Source organism: Rattus norvegicus, chromosome 10, assembly GCF_021556685.1.
Source record: "Rattus norvegicus strain SHRSP/BbbUtx chromosome 10, alternate assembly SHRSP_T2T, whole genome shotgun sequence".
NCBI lineage: Eukaryota > Metazoa > Chordata > Mammalia > Rodentia > Muridae > Rattus > Rattus norvegicus.
The window spans coordinates 36,100,293-36,123,074 of NC_141543.1; the positions used below are offsets into that span (position 1 = coordinate 36,100,293).

The 22,782-nt window shown below is 43.3% G+C and overlaps 1 long non-coding RNA gene across 3 annotated transcripts in view; it reads right to left on the reverse strand.

The window, feature by feature from the left end:
* Window positions 1–7,745: 7,745 nt before the first annotated feature.
* LOC148002831 (uncharacterized) overlaps window positions 7,746–22,782 on the reverse strand; it is a 134,643-nt gene continuing 119,606 nt past the window's right edge. For 2 of the 3 annotated variants that reach the window (XR_015631205.1, XR_015631204.1), the window contains exons 3-8: window positions 16,561–16,704; window positions 12,550–12,681; window positions 12,188–12,338; window positions 10,893–11,078; window positions 8,457–8,609; window positions 7,746–8,045 (exon numbers count right to left, since the gene is read on the reverse strand). This is a non-coding gene — a long non-coding RNA (uncharacterized LOC148002831). The remainder of the gene's footprint in view (window positions 8,046–8,456; window positions 8,610–10,892; window positions 11,079–12,187; window positions 12,339–12,549; window positions 12,682–16,560; window positions 16,705–22,782) is intronic. The other variant, XR_015631206.1, reaches the window with a different exon arrangement.

Sequence of the window (22,782 nt, forward strand, 5' to 3'; positions counted from 1 at the left end):
GGCTAATAGCCACTTATCAATGAGTGCATACCATGTATGTTTTTCTGTGATTGGGTTACCTCACTCAGGATGATATTTTCCAGTTCCAAACATTTGCCTACAAATTTCATAAAGTCATTGTTTTTGATAGCTGAGTAATATTCCATTGTGTAGATGTACCACATTTTCTGTATCCATTCCTCTGTTGAAGGGCATCTGGATTCTTTCCAGCTTCTGGCTATTATAAATAAGGCTGCGATGATCATAGTGGAACACGTGTCCTTTTTATATGTTCGGGCATCTTCTGGGTATATGAGGTCAGAGTCCAGGGTCAGTCCATGTATAGTCTTTGGGTAGGGGCTTAGTCCCTGGAAGCTCTGGTCCTAGTTTTTCTTCTATTAGTTTGAGTGTATCTGGTTTGATGTGGAGGTCCTTGATCCACTTGGACCTAAGCTTTGTACAGGGTGATAAGCATGGATCAATCTGCATTCTTCTACATGTTGACCTCCACTTGAACCAGCACCATTTGCTGAAAATGCTGTCTTTTTTCCATTTGATGGTTTTGGCTCCTTTGTCAAAAATCAAGTGACCATAGGTGTGTGGGTTCATTTCTGGGTCTTCAATTCTATTCCATTGGTCTATCTGTCTGTCTCTGTACCAATACCATGCAGTTTTTATCACTATTGCTCTGTAATACTGCTTGAGTTCAGGGATAGTGATTCCCCCTGAAGTCCTTTTATTGTTGAGGGTAGTTTTAGCTATCCTGGGTTTTTTGTTATTCCAGATGAATTTGCAAATTGTTCTGTCTAACTCTTTGAAGAATTGGATTGGTATTTTGATGGGGATTGCATTGAATCTGTAGATCGCTTTTGGTAAAATGGCCATTTTTACTATATTATTCCTGCCAATCCATGAGCATGGGAGATCTTTCCATCTTCTGAGGTCTTCTTCAATTTCTTTCTTCAAAGTCTTGAAGTTCTTATGGTACAGATCTTTTACTTCCTTGGTTAAAGTCACACCGAGGTACTTTATATTATTTGGGTCTATTATGAAGGGTGTCGTTTCCCTAATTTCTTTCTCGGCTTGTTTCTCTTTTGTGTAGAGGAAGGCTACTGATTTATTTGAGTTAATTTTATACCCAGCCACTTTGCTGAAGTTGTTTATCAGCTTTAGTAGTTCTCTGGTGGAACTTTTGGGATCACTTAAATAAACTATCATATCATCTACAAATAGTGATATTTTGACTTCTTCTTTTCCGATCTGTATCCCATTGACCTCCTTTTGTTGCCTGATTGCTCTGGCTAGAACTTCAAGAACTATATTGAATAAGTAGGGAGAGAGTGGGCAGCCTTGTCTAGTCCCGGATTTTAGTGGGATTGCTTCAAGTTTCTCTCCATTTAGTTTAATGTTAGCAACTGGTTTGCTGTATATGGCTTTTACTATGTTTAGGTATGGGCCTTGAATTCCAATTCTTCCCAGGACTTTTATCCTGAAGGGGTGTTGAATTTTGTCAAATGCTTTCTCAGCATCTAATGAAATGATCATGTGGTTTTGTTCTTTCAGTTTGTTTATATAACGGATCATGTTGATGGTTTTCTGTATATTAAACCATCCCTGCATGCCTTGGATGAAGCCTACTTGATCATGGTGGATGATTGTTTTGATGTGCTCTTGGATTCGGTTTGCCAGAATTTTATTGAGTATTTTTGCGTCGATATTCATAAGGGAAATTGGTCTGAAGTTCTCTTTCTTTGTTGGGTCTTTGTGTGGTTTAGGTATAAGAGTAATTGTGGCTTCATAGAAGGAATTCGGTAGTGCTCCATCTGCTTCAGTTCTGTGGAATAGTTTGGATAGTATTGGTATGAAGTCTTCTATGAAGGTCTGATAGAATTCTGCACTAAACCCGGCTGGACCTGGGCTCTTTTTGCTTGGGAGACCTTTAATGACTGCTTCTATTTTCTTAGGAGTTATGGGGTTGTTTAACTGGTTTATCTGTTCCTGATTTAACTTCGGTACCTGGTATCTGTCTAGGAAATTGTCCATTTCCTGCAGATTTTCAAGTTTTGTTGAATATAGGCTTTTATAGTAAGATCTGATGATTTTTTGAATTTCCTCTGATCTGTAGTTATGTCTCCCTTTTCGTTTCTGATTTTGTTAATTTGGACACACTCTCTGTGTCCTCTCGTTAGTCTGGCTAAGGGTTTATCTATCTTGTTGATTTTCTCAAAGAACCAACTTTTGGTTCTGCTGATTCTTTCTATGGTCCTTTTTCTTTCTACTTGATTGATTTCAGCTCTGAGTTTGATTACTTCCTGCCTTCTACTCCTCCTGGGTGTATTTGCTTCTTTTTGTTCTAGAGCTTTTAGGTGTGCTGTCAAGCTGCTGACATATGCTCTTTCCTGTTTCTTTCTGCAGGCACTCAGCGCTATGAGTTTTCCTCTTAGCATGGCTTTCATTGTGTCCCAGAAGTTTGGGTATGTTGTACCTTCATTTTCATTAAATTCTAAAAAGTCTTTAATTTCTTTCTTTATTTCTTCCTTGACTAGGTTATCATTGAGTAGAGCATTGTTCAATTTCCACGTATATGTGGGCATTCTTCCCTTATTATTACTGAAGACCAGTTTTAGGCCATGGTGGTCTGATAGCACGCATGGGATTATTTCTATCTTTCTGTACATGTTGAGGCCCGTTTTTTGACCAATTATATGGTCAATTTTGGAGAAAGTACCATGAGGAGCTGAGAAGAAGGTATATCCTTTTGCTTTAGGATAGAATGTTCTATAAATATCTGTTAAATCCTTTTGGCTCATGACTTCTCTTAGTCTGTCTACGTCTCTGTTTAATTTCTGTTTCCATGATCTGTCCATTGATGAGAGTGGGGTGTTGAAATCTCCTACTATTATTGTGTGAGGTGCAATGTGTGTTTTGAGCTTTAGTAAGGTTTCTTTTACGTATGTAGGTGCCCTTGTATTTGGGGCATAGATATTTAGGATTGAGAGTTCATCTTGGTGGATTTTTCCTTTGATGAATATGAAGTGTCCTTCCTTATCTTTTTTGATGACTTTTAGTTGAAAATTGATTTTATTTGATATTAGAATGGCTACTCCAGCTTGCTTCTTCAGACCATTTGCTTGGAAAGTTGTTTTCCAGCCTTTCACTCTGAGGTAGTGTCTGTCTTTGTCTCTGAGGTGTGTTTCCTGTAGGCAGCAGAATGCAGGGTCCTCGTTGCGTATCCAGTTTGTTCATCTATGTCTTTTTATTGGGGAGTTGAGGCCATTGATGTTGAGAGATATTAAGGAATAGTGATTATTGCTTCTTGTTATATTCATATTTGGATATGAGGTTATGTTTGTGTGCTTTTCTTCTCTTTGTTTTGTTGCCAATACGATTAGTTTCTTGCTTCTTCTAGGGTATAGCTTGCCTCCTTATGTTGTGCTTTACCATTTATTATCCTTTGTAGTGCTGGATTTGTAGAAAGATATTGTGTAAATTTGGTTTTGTCATGGAATATCTTGGTTTCTCCATCTATGTTAATTGAGAGTTTTGCAGGATACAGTAACCTGGGCTGGCATTTGTGTTCTCTTAGGGTCTGTATGACATCTGTCCAGAATCTTCTGGCTTTCATAGTTTCTGGCGAAAAGTCTGGTGTGATTCTGATAGGTCTGCCTTTATATGTTACTTGACCTTTTTCCCTTACTGCTTTTAATATTCTTTCTTTATTTTGTGCGTTTGGTGTTTTGACTATTATGTGACGGGAGGTGTTTCTTTTCTGGTCCAATCTATTTGGAGTTCTGTAGGCTTCTTGTATGCCTATGGGTATCTCTTTTTTTAGGTAAGGGAAGTTTTCTTCTATGATTTTGTTGAAGATATTTACTGGTCCTTTGAGCTGGGAGTCTTCACTCTCTTCTATACCTATTATCCTTAGGTTTGATCTTCTCATTGAGTCCTGGATTTCCTGTATGTTTTGGACCAGTAGCTTTTTCCGCTTTACATTATCTTTGACAGTTGAGTCAATGATTTCTATGGAATCTTCTGCTCCTGAGATTCTCTCTTCCATCTCTTGTATTCTGTTGGTGAAGCTCATATCTACAGCTCCTTGCCTCTTCTTTTGGTTTTCTATATCCAGGGTTTTTTCGATGTGTTCTTTCTTGATTGCTTCTATTTCCATTTTTAATTCCTTCAATTGTTTGATTGTGTTTTCCTGGAATTCTTTCAGGGATTTTTGTGACTCCTCTCTATGGGCTTCTACTTGTTTATTTATGTTTTCCTGGAATTCTTTCAGGGATTTTTGCGATTCCTCTCTGTAGGCTTCTACTTGTTCTCTAAGGGAGTTCTTCGCGTCTTTCTTGAAGTCCTCCAGCATCATGATCAAATATGATTTTGAAACTAGATCTTGCTTTTCTGGTGTGTTTGGATATTCCGTGTTTGCTTTGGTGGGAGAATTGGGCTCCGATGATGGCATGTAGTCTTGGTTTCTGTTGCTTGGGTTCCTGTGCTTGCCTCTCGCCATCAGATTATCTCTAGTGTTACTTTGTTCTGCTATTTCTGACAGTGGCTAGACTGTCCTATAAGCCTGTGTGTCAGGAGTGCTGTAGACCTGTTTTCCTGTTTTCTTTCAGCCAGTTATGGGGACAGAGTGTTCTGCTTTTGGGCCTGTAGTTTTTCCTCTCTACAGGTCTTCAACTGTTCCTGTGGGCCTGCGTCTTGAGTTCACCAGGCAGGTCGCTTGGAGCAGGAAGGTTTGTCTTATCTGTGGTCCCGAGGCTCAAGTTTGCTTGTGGGGTGTTGCTTATGAGCTCCCCGTGGGGGCAGCAACCAGGAAGATCTGCGCTGCCGTTTCCAGGAGCTTCTGTGCACCAGGGTTCCAGATGGCGTTTGCTGTTTTCCTCTGGCGTCAGAGATGTGTGCAGAGTTCAGTCTCTTCTGGTTTCCCAGGCGTGTCTGCCTCTCTGAAGGTTTAGCTCTCCCTCCCACGGGATTTGGGTGCAGAGAACTGTTTATCCAGTCGGTCCCTTCCGGTTCTGGGGGTGTCTCAGATGCAGTGGATCTCCTGCTCCTGGGCCCTCCTCTACGGGGACCCAGAGGCCGTATACAGTTTCCCCTTGGGCCAGGGATGTGAGCAGGGGTGGGCAGTGTTGGTGGTCTCTTCCGCTCTGCAGCCTCAGGAGTGCCCACCTGACCAGGCGGTGAGGTCTCTCTCCCACGGGGTTTGGGAGCAGAGAGCTGCTGCCTATATTCTGCTTCTTTAGAGGACACGAGTTCGGTTCCCAGGGCCCACATCAGGCGGCTCACTGAGTATGGCTCCTGGAGACCCAGTGCCACTGATCTCTATAGCACTGTACTCAGCACATGCACATGCATGTGCACACAAACACACACACACACACTCAGAAATAAATATTTAAAAATTAATATGATCATGAAATATAAAAAGCCCTATTCATCTCATTGGCACACAGACTGGCTTTCGACTTTAATGGGGAAATCGTGCAGTAAATGAATGCTTTAAGACAAATTTCTTCATGACTTGCTATCAGTCAGCCTTTGACTCATAGAGCTGTTTCTTATACCTGGAGTTCTATTAAAATGTCTTGAGCAACAAGGGAGTGGCTGCAATCTGGACGGGGCTGGGAAGCATCCCGAAGCAGTAAGTACACCTCAGTCTAGGAAACTCATGCCTTGCCTTTCCACAGAGCATCCAGGCTGGAGTTCCAGAGTTGGGTTGTGGCAGGCGGGCATCTGGTGAGTATTTGCTAATGAATGAATGCTACGCCCCTACACACTGAGTTTCAGCTTCACATTGACATTATCAATTTTTCTCCTGAAGAAGCTCCCCAGCTCCTCAGCACCCAGCACAGAGCAGGCTGCGGTGAAACACTTAGTAAATGAATCTGTGCCTAAACTCCCCACCCCCACTCTGTGGAAAACATCATTTTCCTAGTTTGGTTTCTATTGTTGTGATGAGCACCATGACCACAAGCAACAAGCAAAGGGTTTCTGTCGGCGTATGGATCCCCCAGGCCATAGTCCACCGAAGAAAGTCAGGGCAGGAACTCAAGACAGGAACGTGAAGACAGCAACTGAAGCAGAGCCCATGGAGGAGCACTGGCTTCTTGCTTGCTCCCCATGGCTTGCTAGATCTGCTTTCTTATACAACCCAGGACCACCAGCCCAGGGTTGTCACCAGCCCCAATGAGCTGGGTCCTCCCACACCAATCATTAATCAAGAAAATGTGCTATAGAGACTTGGCATAGTCAAGCTAATAAGACCTTTGTGTGTCAAGTTAACAACAGCAACAAAAGCCGACCAGGATATCCATGAGACCCACAACAACTGTCTCTAAAATCTACCTTCTGGGCTGGAGAGGTGGATCATCGTTTTAAGGTGAGGACATCCAAAGGGTCCCAGATAAGCTCTCAACACCCAGGTCAGGCGGCTCACAACCATCTGTAACTCCAGCTCCTAGGGATCTGACATCACTAGCCTCTTCAGGAACCTATACTCACATGTAACACACACGGACGCGTACACACACACACACGTGCATGAGCACACAATTTAATTAAAAATAAAATATTTTCTTTAAATCTACCTTCCATCGCCCCCCCAACGCACACTAAAACTAGGACAATGAACCCAAATCAGAGTAAGATTACTTCCAAGAAAACCAACTGTTCCCCAGTTGCACATTGGCTGTAGATGCTGCCATTCCTCTCCCCTTTGCGCTCTATTCAGGAAGCTATTTCAGGTGACACCATTTTCATCGATGGAATTCAATAAAGCGACCTGCTCCCCCTCCCACCCCACCTTTACTTTCTACAATCCGTCTTACAGCGGGAGACCATTATCCAGTCAAACAACGTTCAATTTCATCTGCATTACCGCTTCAAGAAAACGCGCAAAGGGCTCTCACAAATGGGCGTGTAGTAAATTTAGTCTGTTAATAGGTTCATTCTTTATTAGGTATTTATTTCGGGAGGCGAAGTCCTAATTAGATCAAGTGGAAGAGCTAAAACGCTGTGGAAACCCACAGAGATTCTAGAATTCGATGGATTTGGTGTGAGTCTCAGGTTTTCTTTTTTTTTTTTTTTTTTATTTTCTTTCTTCAGTTGGCTGGAGAAAGGAACGCAGCAATTTCCAGCCCCTCAGATGAGAGTTGGGGGTTAAAAAAAAAACCTGAGGACCATTTGTGTAAGGAAATAGCATTTGTCTTTCAAGGCAAAGTTATCGTGGGCCTGGAATCCAGGGTAAAGTAGCTCGGAGCCAAGGGTGAGCACAATTTACTGCGGCAGAGGAATCTAACAAAGGCGGTGGTCTAGATGTTTGGCCTGAAGGCACAATTCAATTTTCAGCTGTTTCAAAGCTATTATGTCAAAGGCTGTTTGCATAAACATAATGTTGTTGCCTGGGTAATATCCGCACGGCAGGAGTGGGAACATCTGCCCTCTACTGCCCAAAGTGGAAACAGCAGCCTGACTCCCTCACCACCTCAAATTGATAATGTATATTATTACATATATAAATATACACTTAGCCCCCAAATGGCAGACCGTCCCCGGAACTTTCTGAAAATTGTCCCGCTCTGCTCTTCGAACCAGAAACCGGAAATGGTTATTTGGTTTTTGTTTCCACGGACTGAGGATGTGAGGAGCTGAATGATGGTGTGGGAATCTGGAAGAAAGCTATTTCCCTTCTGAGAGTTTGTAAAAACATTCCCCCTCACGCTCTCATCTACCCACCCACACATACACATATGTATTGTTTCATCATCACATTGATATTTAATATGTTTTTAACCATAGGAGGGAGAAATAGGCAGTGACAGAGGGAGGAAAAACCAATACATTTCAGAATAGAGTAAAAATCTCACCATTTAAAAAGAAGTTTAATGTTTATGAGGACACGAGTAGGACAGGATGTCTTCTTGGTTTCACACAGAAATGTCTGTGTTTCCTCAGGCTTCATCTCTCTTTGTCCTCTCCTGGGGGCTGGGGAACCTTGGCTAAGTGGTGCGGTCAACGTTTTATACTCTTAGAGAACCGTGTGTAATGCTTGGATGTTCATCCTAAACACAGATGGGGCTTGGTGAGACATGACAAGGCCACTTTGGTCAAGCGTTTTCAGAGTGGGGTGCTGCTGGAGGAGCGGGGCCCCAAACCAAGAGAAAGGTCAAGTGCAAACAGGAGGAAGAGGTGTTGAGAGAACACTGACCTGAGGCCAACATGTCAGATCAACCCAGAAACAGATGTGGAAGAGAAGAACACAGAGCCAGTGACATTACTCCCAATTGCCAAGAGCCAACTCCCAGGTGGACCTTAACCATTATATCCAGAGGTGTGTCTAAAGGCTTTATCCCAAAATGTCCAAACTTGATTCACTATACAACACAAGTTACACCCTGGGATCCAGTAAGGTCATTGCATAAAAACCCAACAGCTGGGGCTAGGGAGGTGTAGTCAGTCAGTAAAATACTTACTATGCAAACAATGAGGACCTGCGGTCAGATCTCCAGCACCCATATGAAAACCCGGGTGCAGCAGCAATGGGAAGGTGGAGACAGGAAGAGGTCTTGAACTCACTGGGCAGCCAGGCTAGGTGACTCAGTGAGCTCTGGGTTCAAGGCGAGAACCTGTCCCAAAAATAAAGTGGAAAACAATTGAAGAGGACGTGCACACACATGCACACACGCACACACGCATGCACACAGACACACACCCTGAACAGTATCAATATACCCTGGAGTTTGCAGGCAGAACTTACAACATAATAGATTCATAAGTCAGTGAAAGAGACCAGCATTCATCAGAAACAGCGATTCCTTTCAAGTGTTAGGGGAAGAGGAGATCCACATTAGGCAGAGGTCATATACTTTAGTGTTTTACATGCAGAGAAATTGTTAAGCATCACTCGACTACATAGGACTTGCCAGCAATAACCTGGATCCTTAGCAGATAACACGTTTGCTTTCTGAGACTAAGCAAGTTGGGCTCAAATCTCAGAACTTCTAGTGGCCACCTGTGTGACACTGTGGCAAGGTTCTTCGTCTTGCTGTGCTTTGACATCTGCCGTGTGGGGACACTTGAGAGGGTGACGCAAGAAAACCCCCGTATATCTGAGACACTTTGAACAGTGCCTGGAGTCGAAAGGGTGACCTGTGAGTGCTGAGTGAAATCCTTGCTGAGTACCACTATGGTGGCTCTGTCCGTGTCATCCATCACAGCTTTAGGATGAACCCATCTCCTTCTCGATGTCTGAGACCAGAGCACTTCTCAGAGGTTCTAGTCTAGCTAAAGAGTAGGCTAATTCTGGGCATCTCCTGGCATTTATGAGCAAAGCCTCGGTATTAGGACTCTTCAGAACTGCACTGTGTGGGAAAAGAGAAATAGATTACAGAAGGCAAGGGCTTCTCTGGTTTCTTCCCACATTCCCAGCGGTTTGGCTCACCCGCCCACACAGGAACAGAAATCCAGGGCTTTGGTGACCTCATGTCTTCTCAGTTAGTATATTAAAGGATAGAAAGGAAGAATGGAATGGCAATTAGGGAGATGGCATTTGGCGTCAGGAAAAACTGGACTTAAATTCCACCTCCACCCTTTCCTTGCATATGATACTGGCTGAGAAGGTTAGACTTAGCCTTCTTTTCTTTTTTAAATTGGTAAATGGATTCTATGATAGTGTTTTCCTATCATCTCCTATGTTGGAAGACCAAAATAAGATAATGAAAGTGTTCATAATGTAATAGAACTACTAGGACTGGAGATGTAGTTCAGTGGTACAGCGTTCGTGTGTCATGTGCAAGGCCTTGTGTCTAATGCCCCAAACAATAAGTGCATAGATTAAATAAATCCTAGTGCTTACCAAGTGCAGGCTGTGTTGACATCCTTCTATAGAATACTTATGCTTCGTAACAACCTAACCCAAATATTCCGTTTGTCCCGTTGAACAGATGGTATATTTGGAATAATTGAGTAACAAATGTCACACAATTTCAGATCATAGCTGACTGGGGATCGGGCACAGTGTCCCTACTATTGCTTTTTGTGTCATAGATTCCACAATGATTCAGACTGGTTCTTTTTTTTTTTTTGCCTGTTTAATTTGTGAGTAAAACCAAGCAGGATGAGACGCTGTTCTCACCTTCATGGAGCATTTGGTTTTATTGTTTAGACAAGATGTGGGCACTTGGTGAGTTATTGCTCTCATCTCCATGGTATTCAACTTTCTCCCTCACATCTGACTTCCAAAAGCCCGGTTGCCACTTTCCAATGTTAACACTGTTAGTCATGGAAACCTTAGTTAGGAACTCCAAAGAGAATCCAACCTGGTTGGAGTTAGAGGAGAAATTATACACTGTCCACTCGAGCAAGTGCTTGCCATGGACACCTGGTGTTTTCCACCTGACATCCAGACACCCTTCTGTACTCATCAGCATTACAGCTTCACTCTGGAGCCTCCAACTCTCAGTCAATTTACCTTCAAGAGAACTGACTCCATCCAGGCTGTAACAGGAGAGTATAGAGAAGGGAACTAATTTTGACTTAGGCTTGGCCAATCAAACAAGGGATTCTCTAATCTAAGAAACCAGTTAAGAGATCAGAACCTCAAAGGTTTGCCTGAGACTGGTAAGAGAACACTGTCATGATTTCCCTTGGGTTGGTACAAGGAAGTGCCAAAGACCAGCTTTGATTCTATAGGATAAACCAAGGCTGGCAATGAGGAGGCATTGGCAGGAGGCAGTGCTGACAGCAGCTGACAGGGCTTGGTCCAGATACTGACCTGGGCTGGTGCCTATGGCAGCCAGTGATTAGAGAAGAGAAAGGGGGGAATCAAACACACAGAAGCAAGAAAGAAAAAAGTTCCTCAGGCTTCACACATACATACATACATACTACAGACAGACAGACAGACTTACCTTGATTGGCTATCATTAGGGAGTAGCTAGGGTGTAAGCCAAGAACAACTCATGGGTCCTTTCTGGTACTTGGGTGTAGCTTAGGTTCAGATGAAGGTCAAGTTTTCAGGCTCTTTTTCTTTTAAGATGGAGTCTGGTCCCAAAATGGAGTAGATTTGGCCTCTTGATACATACATACGTTCAGACCTTCAGACAGACAGACAAATACATATTCACACATTGAATGACCAGAACAAAGCTCCAACAAGCAAACTGCAAACCTTGTGTGTGTGTGTGTGTGTGTGTGTGTGTGTGTGTGTGTGTGTGTGTGTGTACACACGCATACTTATGCACAGTTGTGTGTGGAAGGAGCAATGTTACAACAACTTTGTCTATTTTTTTCTCCCATGGCTTATATATGCCAGCAAAATCTTTCAAGTGGTATAAAACTACGCTGTGGTTGTGTTTTAGTTTTCTTCCAGTGAACGACTATGAAAAAACAGTATATTCATTAATACCTTTATAAAAAAAGAACATTACATAGTACAGGCAAGAGAAAAATTATTTCCAAGAACCCACATACATTCAAAACTAAGCAAGGGGGGCTGGGGATTTAGCTCAGTGGTAGAGCGCTTACCTAGGAAGCGCAAGGCCCTGGGTTCGGTCCCCAGCTCTGAAATAAAAAAAAAAAAAAAAAGAACCAAAAAAAAACTAAGCAAGGTGTCACAGATTAACAAAGTGTAAGCAAACAAGGTAGTTTTCTCAGCCACTTTCTCTTCCTGACAGGCAGCAATTTGCAGTCACAAAGAAAGGATTAATTACTTTTATTAGAAGTAATCTCGTGGGGATGGGGATTTAGCTCAGTGGTAGAGCGCTTGCCTAGCAAGCACAAGGCCCTGGGTTCGGTCCCCAGCTCCAGAAAAAAAAAAAAAAAAAAAAGAAGTAATCTCGTACGAATCTTAAAGGAATCCCAAATCTAAACTTTTATATAAAAATCAGTTATATTTACTTCAAATCCTCAGAATGCATAGCTACTCATTAGTAATTCTTCACAAATCATAGTCAAGAAGCTGGGGACAAAACTGGATATTAGAAATCAACCATCACCAGTCCAGCCTCAGTGAGAGTCACGTCAGCCACTGCTGCCATTATTCTTGTTCTCTGACCTTTAAAAGTCCCTACTTTAACTATTAAGATTTCCTACCTCGGGGTTGGGGATTTAGCTCAGTGGTAGAGCGCTTGCCTAGCAAGCACAAGGCCCTGGGTTCGGTCCCCAGCTCCGAAAAAAAAAAAAAAAAAAAAAAAAGATTTCTTACCTCAGAGCAGGAGCAAGAGCATCTTAACCTAGCTTCACTAACAACTTTATTTTCCCAAATGCTAAGGGTGGAGATCATAGCTGACAATCTACATTTCTAAGTTTTTTCCCAGGGTAGCGATTGAATCATGAATCTGCTCCAGCAGTAATGCCTAAGAGAGATCAAATATTATTACTGTGAGTGCCAGAGATACTGCCCAGTGAGGGGCTGGAAGCCCCCTTAGAGTTTTCATACAATTCTTAGATAAAGAGGGAAGTGAGGGCAGCAAGCAGAGCAGAACGCCCTAACAGCACGAAGTCCTCAGGACACGTGGTCCTCAGGGTCATGCCACATCGAGTCACACCCATCGTGACTGTGCTAACCTGTAGACTGCATCCCAAGAGTTCTAATGCCATTTGCTGTTCCTCTTGAACCACCCTCGGCAAGGAAGAAGTTTCCAGGAGGCTCTAATTTCCTTCCTGATGCAGTGAAAATGCACTCTAGCCGAAAGCAGTCTGGGGGAAGAAAAGATCTATTTTCTTACACATTCAGGGCACAGTCTATCACTGAGGAAAGTCAAGACAGAGACTCAATCAAAAGCCTGAAGGAGAAACTGGGGAGAAGCATTGTTTGTTTGCTCTCTCTCTGACTTGCTCATAGGCACACATTTAGCTAGCTTTCTTACCCAGCCCAGGACCACTTGCCTAATGATGGTGCCGCCCACGGTGGACTAGGCACCCTGCATCAAAAAAAAAAAAAAAAAAAAAACAGTCAAGACAATCCCCCCACACACACACACAAAAAAAAAAAAAAAAAAAAAAACATATCTACAGACCAATGTGATAGACAGTTACTCAATTGAAATGCCTCTCCAATGGCCTGCCTAGTGATGGTGTCGCCCACAGTGGACTAGGCACCCTGCATCAAAATAATAGTCAAGACAATTCTCACACACATACACAAACACACACACACACACACACACACACACACACACACACACACACAAACATATCTACAGACCAATGTGATAGACATTTACTCAATTGAAATGCCTCTCTGATGGTTTTAGCATGTATCAAGTTAACAATGATAAGTAGAACACCAGCAATCATAAGGATCCTGGGAATAAAACCAGTATGACAAGAGGCAGATATGATAAATGGAAAGAAACCAATCCTTGTGACATTTGTTTACCCGGTGGTCACAACACTCATGAAGCTTATGATGGGAGAAAGAAAAATGTTCATCATTCCATGCAAGTCCCTTCCTTGTTCAGTCTGGTCTTCATGAGACATGTGTCCTTTTCAGCCAAATCGAGCTTGTATTATTACCAGCAGTTACCAGCTCTATTTGGTCTTCTCCATTTCTCCTACCTGAGAAACATCTCCCCAGAGTTACTAGTATTGATAGACTCACACCTCCCTGACCTCCATGGCCATCTGAGTTTGCAGTTGTGGGCCTTACCCTATGGAGGACAGTATGCCAGGAGTCCTGAAGAGATGGGCGTGGATAGTAAAATTGCTCTAATAGAAGCAAGAAGAGAAAGTCTCAATACATAAGCCAAAGAAAAGAATGAACAAAAGCTTACAGCAAGGTCTGGGAAGGAACCAAATGAACCCCACAAACTTAACTCCATGACATAAGGCATAATATTGACCTCAGAACCAGTAGGTATCAATCCCTTCTCTGTCCATTCTATAAACATCAAGCAGGAAGAAGACTGGATGAGCAAGGTGGATCAAAAAGTAAGCTGACTTGTTAGTCCCATAGCAACCAAGTTGAGAAAAGCAAATGCTAAAGCTCTATGGGATAGGAGGACCCTTGAGAAATTCACCTCATATTTTCCCTTTGTCCTTTTTTTCTTCCCTTTCCCTCCCATGTATTCGGATACCAAGCTCTGTGGGTTTTTCGTCCAAGTAACTGTAGAATTAATTCTTCTCTGGACTTCGTCTTTAAACACCTACACTAGTAATGGAAACTGTTAGCAAGCATGTGGCTATTTCATTTTGGACTCGCCAGAATCATTTTAAATATTTGAACCAGCATTTGACCCATGGGAGATTACTCATAAAAATCTGGAATTTTTTTTTCTTGAAAAATTAGAAGATCCAACAACACAAAGCAGCTTGGGTGGCATAACCCAGAAGTGGTACACCCCTCTCGTCAGACCGAATGTCCTCTGGTACACTGAGCTCTTTATGTAACAGCATGACTCACACCTCCCTGACCTCCATGGCCATCTGAGTTTGCAATTGTGGGCCTTACCCTATGGAGCACAGTATGCCAGGGGTCGTGAAGAGACAGGCGTAGATAGTTAAATTGCTGTAATAGAAGCAAGAAGAGAAAGTCTCATAAACCTAAGAGTGTCTCAGAGACAGAGAGAAGATAGGAGGTCTTTGGAGCCAATAAGAGCAGAAGCCTAATCAGACTGACAGAAACGGTATGACATGAGCCAAGAATAGCTATGGCGACGATCTCTGCTTCCACAGTTATTTTCCTCTTTCCACTGAGACTCAAAATTCGGGGAAATAGGAAACATGCCATGTGATCTGGATTGATGGGCATCTCAGTAGTCAAGGCACATGGATGGTCTCTGTCCCAGGACCCTCCCAAGTCCCATGATTCCATTGCAGATTCTTTAATCCTTCTGGGGTACAGAGAGATACTTCCAAGGACTGAGCAGAACTGAAATTCTAGCCAAACTGGGACATGAGGCCTTGAGCTGTTTTGAAAGGAAAAACACACTGTTTCTTGGATACATGAGGCTAAAGGCTGCTGCTATGTTAGAATGCTCTAGAAAGTCACAATACTTACACACACACACACACACACACACACACACACACACACATCTTTTCCCTGTTTGTTTTGTTTCTGTACCTCTGGGTGGGTTTCATCCTATTTGCATTGCATTCCTGTTCGCATTGTTCCTATGGCTACCATAACCTTGACCTAGAAAGATCTACATTTTACAGCGTCTTCAGACTCTGGATGTTTGGCCATTCCTGTTTCTCTGATGGGGACACTGTGATCCAGAGCAGGAGTCAACACATTCCTCACATACCAGAAGAAGCCGAGATGATAGCTTCTTAGCCGACAAGAAGAGTTCAGCTGAGGCAAATGTGCAGAATGGGTGGGAAAGTGGCACCCTGGGAGCTCTCCGGGCACGAGTGTAACCTCTGGTGACTCCACCTGGCCCTCAGGAGCACCAGCTTTCAAGCAGAATGGAGGAAGTGTGAACTCCGCCCCTGCCAGTTTCTCACTTCCGAAGCCTCGAAGCCGAAGCCTCGGTACCTACCTCTCAGTTTCATCAGGGAGATTCCAGGAGATATAAAGCCTAAAAACTTTCTATGCTTATTCACAGTAAGAACCTAACTGGAGATTAGCCTTTAAAATAAAAATTCTTGTTCTTAATGGGAAACAGCCTGGGTGCCCTGAGAATTCAGAACCTGAATAATGAAGCCAGCTAAATCAACATCTGTCCAGTGATTTCATCTACAGAACATACGTTTAAAAGAGAACACCAGACCCGGTGCCAGCGTGTGGCCGTTCCAGACTTAGCTCAATCCAAAGTAAATACAGATTTGCCCTTCTCTGCCCCGAAAGCCAGAACTTTCTTGTGCTCAAGGAAAATGGAGACCACTATTCTCTAGGTTTGCATACAAAAGGAACTACACAAGTTATTGCAACTGACAGTTATTACAGAGAACGAGAAGAGCCAAGCGAAATTAGTCAAGTCAAGTTTCCAGTGGAAGCAAAGAGGTGGGCCATAGCCAGCAGACACAACTGTGGAGACCAAGGTCCCCCACCTCAGCACCTTGTTAATCTCTGTTGACTTTTAGAGTATATCCTCCTGACTGGACACCTAGTATTTCATTGTCCTTTCGATGCCCAGGGTCTCAAAGTAAGCTATGTTCTATCTCAAGTAACTTTAGGCCAGTGGTTCTCACTAATGCTGTACTGCTTTAAAACGGTTCCTCATATAGTGGTGACCCTCCCCCAACCATAAAATTATTTCCATTGATACTTTATACCTGTCATTTTGCTACTGTTATGAATAGTAAGGTGATTATCTGATGTGCAGGATATCTGATAATGCAAGTTCCCGTGGGGTCACAACCCTTAGGTTGAAAACCACCGCTTTAGGCCTTTCGAACCTTCGGGTAACGCTCCTATTTCCATTTAAATCTTCCAAATGTTCCCTTTGCCTGAGACTTTGCTTTCTCCCTAATCTGTACACTTAATTTCTTCAAAAGTATTTCAAGTAGCGAAGGAGGTCGCTTCTTCTTTCGAATCTACATTTTAAATTGGCTTTTTATACTCCCATGAGCAAGTATGACAGTAGGCCAGCCTCAAGCGTGACAGAAATAACGATGCCAAGGGTTTAATACCTGGAGTTGTGGTTCGGTTGTCAACTGGAAGATTGAAATGCAAGGCAGAAGCTTCACCAGAACAGCAGTCAGTCACACACCAGGACACCACGTCCTACAACTCTGCCCAAGAACCTCGACCAGGCCAAATCCCAGACAGAGCAACTATAGAGAAAGCCAAGGAGAGAAGTCATGAACCTTGGAAAACACGACTTGTAAAATCATTTAGCCTTTGGTCTTGTACCATGCAAACAACTATAAGATACCAGAGAATTTCCTTCACATTAACATCTAAGATCCCCTAAATGCATTTATTTATTTATTTGTTTACTTACTTACTTACTTATAACATCATCTGGGATTTCTCAAGTCTCTGTAATCTAAGTAGGATTGCCTTAAAATTCCAATTCTTGCATTATGGAGAAAGCCCTATATCCCCCTAGAAATTCCTGTGGTTTCCTAGAATGTGTCCTTACCTCCCATTGGCTCCCAAGCCCAGGGCACCAACTCAACTAAAGGAATCCAGACAAGAAGTTCAACCCTTCCTCTGGTTGAATCTTTGAAAGTGCCTGATAGGCAATGATATTTCATTGAGGGTTTGAGAGAAAAAATAATAATACATACCCTCCAGCCAGCCAATTAAGACCCATAGTCAGTGACCTCTGACGACTGACCCTCTGGGTTCAGCATTTCTAGGCATGCTACCCATTGGCCTACAAACAACTGATTGACTCCCCAGCACTTGTTATACCCAGCCTGGAGTATGACCAGTGCTTGTATGATTGTGTTTCTTAGTTTACTCCACACAGAAGGAAACAGAAGTATAAAACTCCAGTTCTCATTCCTATCATAGCTAAGTTGAATGCTTAGCACACGCTCCATGAAAGTACACTTAAAGAGAAATGTCTGTTAGGTTTGATCTTGGTCTTGGTGAAGCAGATTAGAATGAAAGGCATGGTGGTGTGGAAGTCACCAATGGCTTTCTAGTTGGATTTAAGCCAAGCTTGGCGTGAGAAATGTGTGCTTGGTACTTACTGTAAATCTGGCTAAGACCCACGGCTGTCGAGCTCAGGAGGCTCAGGGGTGAATCTGCTACTGACATTGTGCTGAATCAACAGAGCATCCAACTGCCCTCTAAGTCTGTATCTCACTAGAGTGAGATGAGGGGGGCTCTCAGGTCTCATCAGGAAAGTTTCTTTGGTCAGTGGATGGTGGTTAAAGTAGACCCAACTCATCAAGGTATAGAGACAGTGTCTGCCACAAATGGGACATCTTCATTATACCCCACACCCCAAGGCTTCTTCAGAGCAGAAGAGTAGGAAGAAAGATTAAGACTCAGAAGTCAGGGAGGATCAGACCAAAACAGCTTCTTCTACATGATTGCTGCACTCAACTGGCAAATATGGCTTCCTACACACACACGCTCAAGCCAGCAAAGGTTCTAGCATGAAGTGCGCAGAGGTTCACAAGTCCCACTAACAGAGGGGGCTTCAGAAGGATGGAGGAGTCAGCTTTATTTACGGATGTGGTAGGTAGGTTGACCATGATTTGGTGAATGGCTCCACACCCAGGAGTATATGGGCTACACAAATTGGATTTCATGGGTAATTTTCTTAAGAGAACAAGAAGTTAAAGGGGGTAAAGTGGGAGTGGATCTGACAGGAGTCGGGGGTGGATTTAGAGTGAATATGATCAAAATACATTGCATGAGATTCTAATAAAAATAAAAACTCTACAAGTAAGTGGATTGCAGTAAACCTCTGGAAGGAATCTAGATTCCCAAGCTTCATTTAAATGGACACTGCAATTAAAAAGAATAAAAATAAAAACTAATTGTCACAGATCATGGAGTGCATGCCCTTGGAAAGACCTTGAGCAGACATCAGATGATGAGGAAATGAACCCATACTTTATGTGACTTGGGTCAGAATACAATGTATAAAAGCGGTTTTTTATGGTGTCCTGATATAGTCATTTTTTTCATCAACTATGCAACTGGCCTTGTCCTGTCCGATTAGAGGCACTCTAAATCTTAACAATCCAAACTTGACAGACCCAGATGGTTTCTCAGAGCCTATATACTTAACCAGGAATTTATGGGCAGGCTAAAAAAGATCCAAGAAATCCCTTCAGATGAATTCAAACCATTGCATTTGTGTGAGAATATACAATGTCTGGGTTTCGGCTTCTAGGCTGCTGCCTTCAGATGGGTGTAACTGTCCCAGTTTAGCCTGACAGTCCTACATTGTACAGATGCCCAGAAACCCCATTTAAGTGGGTAATTGATCATAGTAATGTAAAGTTGGTAGATAAAATGTGGAATGCAGAAATGAACTTAAACGTCATACAATGGGTGACCTTTAGTACAAGTATGCCCTGATCCATGGTTACAATTAATCTAAGCAAGTTGGTCTAATCCCAGAACTCAGGAGGAAGAAGGGTCATCACAAACCGTAGGCCAGCCTGCCATACACGGTGAGTTCTAGGCTTGCTAGGGCTGCAAAGTAAGACCCTGTCTAAATGAATAAAACTATTATTGGTCTAAAATTCATACTTAAGGGCTCTAGGAGAGATGGTTCAGCAGTGAATAGCACTTGTTGCTCTTACAGAACCCTACCAAGGTTAGATTCCAAGAACCCACATGGCAGCACATGGCTGTCCCAGAGGTTCTGAGGTCCTCTTCTGTAGGCACCGCAATGCACAGACAATCATGCCAACAAAACTTCAAACACGTAAAAATAGTAAAATAAATCAATCTAAAACAAAGTAAGGCACATGCAATTTGCCATCTTGTACTTTTATTTCAATAATCTTACAACCCTACCTTAATACAGTAGTAATAACAGGAATAGTACATGAGTAACAGTAGCATGGTCAGTCACTAGCAGTTACTGAAGGTTTCCTTTGGGTCAAGCATCTCTTAATCCAAACGCCATCATCACAACAAGCTTGAATTGCCACTGTTTCCCTTCTGTTTGTGTAGTGAATAAGAATTAAAGAAGTAAAACAGATGGTCTAATATCACATAGTCAATGGCGAAGGTCAGGTATAAAGCCACAGGGCACAGTCATACCACAGGAGAATATTGGGTCTAGTGAGAAGGGTTACCAGGTAAAGGCCTCCCCAGCCAAGCCTAGTGGCCTGAGTTTGATCCCCAGGACCCACATAGCAGAAAGAGAGACCCAATTCCAGAGTCACCCTCTTCTCACCACGGGACACAGTAGCATGCACACGGTATCTCCTGCCACCACACTTGCACGTGCACGCACGCGCACACACACACACACACACACACACACACACACACACACACACACACACTAAACAAGTGAGAAATGGAGGAAAAGTTATATCTCAAAATGTCAAATGTGGCTGTTTGCCATCTAAACGTTCCTTCTTCCCATTCCTGAACTCAGAAACTCATTCTGAGCCTCTGAGTGTCCCTTCAGAGCTACTCCTGGAGGCTCACACACACAATGCACAGCCTCACGACTTGACAAGCATCCTGTTTCCCGATCTCTGCTCTCACTCCCCCACTTTTCTCACAGCCCTTATCAGTCTTGCCCTGAAGACTCAAAGCCCACTGAGCTGACAGCGGCTCCGGCTCCGACAGCAGCTGAAATCCATTTACCTCCCAGAGCAGCATCCTGTTTCCCCCAGTCTGTTACCACTGTGACCAAACATCCTGTAGCTTGTACTGGGACTCACATGGAAATGACTGCCTGGATCTAAGGAAGTGCGAGGCTGCAGGAGGGAGAGTGCAAATGGAAAAAAAAAATCTCTGGAAAAGCAGAATAGCTGACCATCTGTCACTTCAGCAGATCTTAGATCTACACTTCTTAGAAAAATTGTGTGAGAAGGGAGCTGAAAAGAAAGCTCAGGACTTAAGAGAACTAACTGCTCTTCCGGAGTACCTAGATTTGATTCCCAGCAAATGGTGGCTCACGGTTGTCTCTAACTCCACTTCCAGGGGATATGATGCTGATTATTTTTAACCTCTGGATGCCAGGCATACAAGTGGTATACAGGCATATATGCAGGCAAAACACCCATACACATAAAAGATGCGTGCGTGCGTGCGTGCGTGCGTGCGTGCGTGCGTGCGTGCGTGCGTGCCCATGCGTTCAGAAACCAAAGGATGATGTTAGTTGTATTCCTGAAGCACATTGTTTTAGCTAGGCTGCATGGTCAGTGAAATCCTAAAGCTGCCTGTCTCTGCTCTCAAACACTAGGTATAAAAGTAAATGCAGCAATGCCCTGCTTTCTATGTAGATGCTGGAGATTCAAATTCAAGTTACACTGAACTCCCTTACCCACTGCACCATCCTCCCAGCCCTGACACAACTCTTCAGTGAATATTTTCTAATCTAATTTCTAGTTTAGAAAACCTTGGGACACAACCCACTGTACAGTCATGGGAAACCAAACCACAGGAATGCCCAGTAATTGCCCAAATTGTACAGTGGAAAGCCAGGGAGCTGAGCCTACCATGTCTCCCTCTAAAGCAAGCTGAGAAGTATTTGATAGCCAGGTTCTCTCGTGGTGGGTTAAATGAGAATGATCCCCATAAACTCATATATTTGAATGCTTGGTCCTCAGTTGATGGAACTGTTAGGGAAGGATTAGGAGGTGTGGCCTTTTGCAGGAAGTATGTCACTGGGGGTGGGCTTTGAGGTATCAAAAGCTCATGCCACTCCCAGTGTGCTCTTTCTGCCTGCTGGTTGTTGTCTCAAGGAGCTCTCAGGTACAGCTCCAGCACCATGTTTGTCTGCCTGCTGCCATGCTCCCCACCATGATTTATTATAACCTTCTGAAACTCCCGTATTTTATACAACTTCTGTAAGCTCCAAACTAAACTCTTGCTTTTGTAGGTCGTATTGATTGTGACATCTTACCACAGCTATAGAAAAGCAACTAAGACCCCTCTGGAAGTCAGACGACATGACTCAGGACCCAGAGGCTGACCCTGGGTCTTTTCATCAAGCCTTCCTAGAGGTCTAATTTCTCTGATCATACAAAATAAAGGTGATGTTAATGGCTCAGCAATTGAGTCCAAGTACTGCTCTTCTAGAGGACCCGAGTTCAATTCTAAGCACCCATATCAGACAGCTCACAGTCACCTACAACTCTAGCTGCAGGCTGACACCTCCAGCTCTTCCTGGCTCCTGCATGCTCATACTCACATGTAAACACATGATTAAAATTAATAAAAAAAAATATTGAGGCCCTGCATTTAAACCGTGCAGCCTAGAACTAGCCCTTAGTAAGAATTCACTAATAGAGACCTACACCACTACTTCCTATTGCCAAAACCGCTAATGTGAAAGCAGGTTTCTGCTCCAACACCCTAAATATTTACAAATATTCCCGGAATGTTTGTAAAAAGCCCATTTTAAGGAATCACTAATCAGTGTAAAACTGTAGAACTTTTAAGTGGAAACAGAAAAGCTCCTTTTGCAGTCAGGTATGCAGTGCGTATCTAGAATCCCATCACTCAGGAGATTACAGCAAGTCAGAGGCCAGCCTCCACTACACAGTGAGTTCAAGGCTAGCCTAAGCTATATAACAAGACCTGTCTCAAGAAGGGAAGAAAGCAAAAACTCCATTTTCAGCTTTGATTCTCTTGGGTACCACAGTCTCTGATTCTGACCTGTGCCCACTTGAGCTTCCTCCCTCCGCTGATGTTTACCTGCCTGCCTCTTTCTTCAGTCGTATAGGTGGAGCCGGAGTTTTAAAAAGAGAATCCCCTGACTCCACCCCACTGACTTGCTGCAGCGGGCACAGAGGCTGGATCTATTCCATTCACACTGGCATTCCCTCTGGTATCTACCTAACACCGATGCTTCAAATACACTCAATAGATTAAATGATCAATACCAATTCTACCCCTTCTGGTTGCTTCATTATTGATATAAACCACCTCATGCCCTTATAACTTGTACTACATTCTGGGCCTTGGTTGGCAGTACTCTCTAATGCCTGTATAATAGACCTAATTCTCAAAGTCTGCAGAATATCCACATGTGGGAATACATGCTCACACTCACCATACATGCAAAAAGATGTTTTTGACTTTTCAAGACACGATTTTTCTATATGGCCCTGGAACTCATTCTATAGACCATGCTAGCCTTGAACTCAGAGATCCATCTGCCTCCACCTCCCCTTTACCTCCCCTCCACCTCCCCTCCACCTCCCCTCTAGCTCCCTTCCACCCCCCCTCCACCTCCCAAGTGCTAGGAT